The following is a 6,000-nucleotide window of genomic DNA, read 5'->3' as shown; positions in this document are numbered from 1 at the left end:
AATTGGGGTATGACACAAGAGACTTCCTCTACTTTAAACAAACAGTTTAGTAGAAATAATTACAATTACACTTTGATATAAAATCAGAAGTATAGAAGTGTTACAACAACCATAATGATTCTTAACACTTAAGATTTCTAAGATATACAAAGATAATAAATCTTAAGAGTGTATGTAAATAAACAGATAAAACTTTATCACAAATTTTATACTAAACGTATTTTGTTAGATTTTGTAGTAGTTATTAACCTTCCTTAAAATCTTCAACTCCTTTTTATAGAGGCAGAAAAAGAGTTGTTGGAAATTTGTATGCATGGGAGAACTTTGAAATGCAACAACTCTAAGAAAGAGACGTTGGAAGATGAATATTGTTAAGATCTTCAACCAATGTGTAATAGCATAGTCCACTGCATCTCTTTTTCATCCTAGGTATAAATCATACGTGACATCAACTTTTCTTAAGCCTTACACTAAGGGACTACAATTGAATTTTTCCTTAAGTATGGTGTTGACAAGATAGGCCTGCTACGGTGACAGAGTACATACCAGAAGCTGAGAATCTTAAGCTGGGGTCTCTAGAGTCTGAGTTGTCACCAGAGGCAGAAGAACCATGATCAAAGTCTGAACCTTCAGAAGCTGAGGCACCACATTCAGAGTTTGATCTTTCAGAGTCATCCGATTCTGTTTCATTAGAATCTGAGATATTTAGCTTGTCAACAAATGCTTTCAGTAGGATCAATTATGAGTAGACTTTTAAGCTTTATAATTCTGCATACTTGAACATATGTTAGTATACCCAATTGTTCTTTAAATACTTTGTTATCATCAAAACCCAAGGGATATGAACAAATCTTGTTCCAACATTGGCTTTAGTCCGCCACTCCAACCTCCACTTTAACCACCACTATCTACCAATAGTCATTACAATTATCGTAAACCGCCGTTTAGGCCAACCCCTATTAAAACCACCTATAATCACTAATTTATTCATTTATGATATTCAACATACCAATTTTGAGTACCATTATGACCACCACCAACTACCGCTATGACCACTATCAACTATCACTCTCTCGAACCACAACTAGTTAATATTGCATGCACTTCTAATCACTAATCTAGCCACTAATCTGACCATTATAGGTCATCACTACTACCATTGTCGACCACCTATCCATTAATAGTTGGTTACCTCTCCATCCACATCTCATCACTAATCTGACTACTATATAGTACCATCAACTACCATTATGACCACTGTAGACTACCATTGGTCACTACCACCAATTATTGTTACAGCCACTATTCTGACCAATGGAAGTACCCATTCAGACCATCATCGATCACCACCTATGACTATCACTCAGATTATCGATGTTTATCATCCATATCACTACCAACAACCACTTGAAAAACACTCGATTGTTGAAATGATAATAGTTTGAAAATAATACTCTTTACTTTAGTTTTAATGATAACATTTTATAAGAGAATAATTTTACTATCTAATGTTTGTTAGATGTGTATAAATATTTACATGGATTCATTGTAAACTATCCCCCAGAAAGATTAAGGAAATTTTACAAATGACCCTATAGTGTATTCTTCAAAGGGCTAAATATTATCCAGATTCTTTGAGACGAGAAAGAAATCCAGTTGTAATTTTACCTTTGTGTTTAAAACCTAATATATATGTTAGTTAGACCAAGAAATATCTTAGAGATATTGTAATTTGTTTGATTATAGTGAAAATATTTCAGTGTGAGGAAACTTAACCTAACTCAACGTTAAAAGGATAAATCAAGATGAATTTAGTGTGTTTAATCTCTCTTCTTTTATCTCCTTATTATTTAACACTTATAATTAGCTTGAGTTTCATTTTAAAAAACCTAAATGTTTAAATCAATCAACACAATTCAAAATTTAAGACGTTAAAATAATCTGAGTTATTATAATAAAAAAAATATTTAAAATTTATTTGAAGAAAGACGTGACTATTAAGTTAAAATACTTGACTATTATTGTTTTTTTAAACATTCATACCAAAAGGTAATTCATTTCATTCTTATAAAAACTTACCTAAATATTAATTCAAGTAAAGTTAAGTTGTTATTTTATTTTAAAAATATACTAAATTAAAATATCGAATTCTTTAATATAGTATATCAAACAAAAATTTATCTCCAAGAAAAATATCATATCGGTTTTTCTAAACAGGTTATAAAGTGTAATTAGAAATTCATAAAAAAATTTGAGAGAATTTATTTAAATAAATTGTATAAATAATGTTTAAAACCCTATTTAATTTATTTACACGAACTCTTCGGTCACACATCACTTTCACATATCATCATTAGTACCTATAACAATAACGCACATGTCAATTTCTTTATTCATATTGAATCATATCAAATGGAACGTAAATGCCATAAAATAAATAGAAAAATCTTGTCCAAAAAAGGATTAAAAATATTTCTAAGAAACCTCTCTTTATGAAGACATAATTAAGGAGTTTATATAATCTATTATCAAACAAAAATCATCATGTAATTGATTATGGAACTCATATAATCGATTATGAGGCGGAATTAGCTAAGTAATTGATTAGGAAGACCCAATTATCAATTATGTTTCTGATCCAACAATTTTTTTATTTGTTAGGTCATAACCGATTATGGTTGTAGTATAATCGAGTATGGTTTGAATTGAATTTTTCTTAAGTTTCCTTTTTCGCCAAATTTTTTTACTATAAAAATGAGGTTTTGTGTTCATTTCAAAATACACAAGTTTTCTAAAAAAACACATTCTTCTATACTCCCACATTGCTCCTAATTTTCATACTCACTTCAACATAATTTTAGCATTGAGAAAGAGTTGTTCTCTTGAACACTGATAAAATATAAATGTTACAAGTTGAATATGATATAAAAGCTTAGTGTACAAAGGTTGTGGGTTAATCCTATATTAAAAGTTTATTGATAAAATGAGTAAATCTCAAGGTATGATCCTTAAGGGTTGGAGAAGACCTCATGGTTTTGGGTTGAACAAAGATAAATTGTGTGTATCTCTTTCTTATCTCGTAACTTTTATCTTATTGCTTTTATGTTTATGCTATTTTCTTCTTTTTATACTCATTTCTTAAAAACATTGTTTTCTCCTCTAGACCACTAGAACCTTTACACGTTGACTTGTTTGGGTAAGTGAAAATACACCACTAAATAGTAAAAAATATGAACTAGTCATAGTCGATAATTATAGCATATGGAATTAGATAAAATTCCTAAGATACAAGGACACTTCTCATTATGTGTTCTCGGTTTAATGCAAACACGTTCAAGTTAAAAAAGACTTGAAAATTACAACCATAGAAGTAAACTTGGTGTAAATTTTAGAAACAAAACTTTTAAAAAAAATTCATAAATAAAAAGGCATTTCCCATGAGTTTTATTGCCCTAGGAATCCACAACAAAATGGAACTAGAGAGAAAAAAACACATGTCTTCAATTAATGGAAAAAACTCCGACAATAGGAAAAATGACGATAATCACTTATAAGTAGAAGCTGTAAATACAATATGTTATATTAAAATATAATTTATATTATACTTATATTGAATAAGACTCCATATGAACATTGGAAATGTACAAAACCCAATATTTCATATTTCTATCAATGTAGTTGTATTTTTTATGTGTTAAACGCCAAAGAATGTCTTAACAAGTTTGATTTAAATGCATAAAATGTATTTTTTAGGATACTCTAAATGCTCTAGAACTTACATGGTATATAACATTGAAATCTTGGTTGTTAAAGAATCAATCCAAGTAAGATTTAATGATAAAGAGCTTAAATATACTAATTAGATTATGAACATTCCCTTATATTTTTGGCAATAGGATGCTTATTATTATAAGATTATGATTTGATATCTTTTTTTGGTTTTTTGTACTACATGACATGATTATGGAGCTACCATTTTTTTTGATATCATGATGCTTATTTGATATTACATGTTTTTTATTGGAATTAATTTTACTACGTTAAAAAGTGATAGAAAATAAAATATAAAGAAATATTACAAAAAAATAATACCATAAATAAAAATGTTTTAGTAGAAATAATTCTAAAAAATATACTATATTTAAAAATATTTTAGTAGATAATAATTAAAAAACAAAAAATATTATAAAAAAATAATACTATAGATAAAAATTAATAATGGTTTACACTGTTGCTAAAAGTAAAAATTAAATAATTAGTACAACTTTCAACTGTTGCCAAATAAATTTTATTTAAATTTTTTAAATCAAAATATAATTCCACGACGGTTGGTAACCGTCAGGATGTGACACCCATGAGGGTTTGAAACTGTCGCAATCAACAATGAAAACAAAAATCAAAATGAAATTCCACGACGGTTGGTAACCGTCGCAATATTCAAGTTACGTCATTTCTCTAACTGTCGTGAGAAAGAACGACGGTTGGTATGACAGTTTTGACAACCGTCGCAATATAGCCTCGCGACGCATGTTTCTGGGACAGAGCTACAACCGTCGTAACATGAAAATTGCGGCGGTTCTAACCGTCGTAACTTGTCAAAATGAACCGTCGCAATTTGCTATTTTTCTTGTGGTGTAAGTCATAGGTAGTGGAGAAATTTGCATATAGCTAGATAGTGGAGAACCAAAATTTCAACCCTCTAGAAAAAATGCATATGTAAATAATGCCTCTAGATGAGAAAACACTAACGAATAAGGCTCTAGTAATAAATAAGACTCTAGATAAGAAACTCTTGGTGAACCATATGATAATAATGAGTCTAATTATAATCAACATTGGACATATAAATTTTCTCATCTAGAAGAATTTATCTTGGATAGCAATATCGAGTAATGTATAATACCTAATATAATCGTTGGATATAGCGAATAAACTTAATACCCAATTTTGTCCATTATCTTGTACTCAGGATTTATTTCGGTCCCTTAAAAAAACCATTTGAGTATCTAAATTATAAAAATTGAACCATATTAGTTATTTCCATCCATTATGTTAGTCAAAGTCAATCAATAAGGCCAAGTGGCACTGATGTGGAATGTCACGTTGCTTAGACCAACTTTTGTGATTGACGGAAAAATCAACCGCTTAAAATGTTTACTTGATTTTGGTTGTTGTTCTTCATATTCGTCCCCAAACCCACAAAATATTCAAATGACCTAGGGTCCTAATCACACGTTGTATTGATTGTTGTGAATGTAAAAATGTATCACCTTTTCATTATTTCCCGCAAACCCAAAGCTCTTACCTTTCTCATTCTTCCCCATAAACTTTAACCATTTCATCTTTCTTATTTCAACCCAAACCCATACTCCTACTAATGTTTCTATGATATGTATCGGTAGGAATTCCTATGAAGGCGAAGGACTTTTAAAGATCCATTTTTGAAAAATTCATACTACAATAACGAAAGTATTTGAGAGTATTCAAGTAAAAACACTGTATTGAATTACAAAAGGCAATTGGATAGATTAGTCAACCATATCTCATTTATAATAATTAGTAACATATAGCATATTAGGTTTTAAAGAATAACATAAAAATGTTTTCTATTTAATGAAAATCAGTTAAATAAGTTGTTATAACAACAAAACCAAGAACATAATAAATCATTACATCCTTATGATTGATACTATAATAATGGATAGTTAACCAAGATTTAATATGTATGGAAATAAATTTGGAATGATAAAAGCTTTAGCAGTTAGAAGTAGATATGGTAATAAATCCTATGGAAAATAAGTAGGAGGGAGTATAGATATGGAAGTATGTCTTTTGCAAGAAATATGAGTATGCTAATAAATCTAGGTTTTCTTGTTCCGAGTTTAAGAAGAATAATTTAAAAACCCCAAAACACCTATTAGTGACCAACTTTTCCGTCGCTTAATCAGTCACAAAAGTTGAATGTTACACGTCATTTTGCCACGACAAAAAATGGACATC

The sequence above is a fragment of the Lathyrus oleraceus genome, chromosome 2 (assembly GCF_024323335.1).
Source record: "Lathyrus oleraceus cultivar Zhongwan6 chromosome 2, CAAS_Psat_ZW6_1.0, whole genome shotgun sequence".
Lineage (NCBI taxonomy): Eukaryota > Viridiplantae > Streptophyta > Magnoliopsida > Fabales > Fabaceae > Lathyrus > Lathyrus oleraceus.
This window is presented reverse-complemented; position numbering follows the sequence as displayed.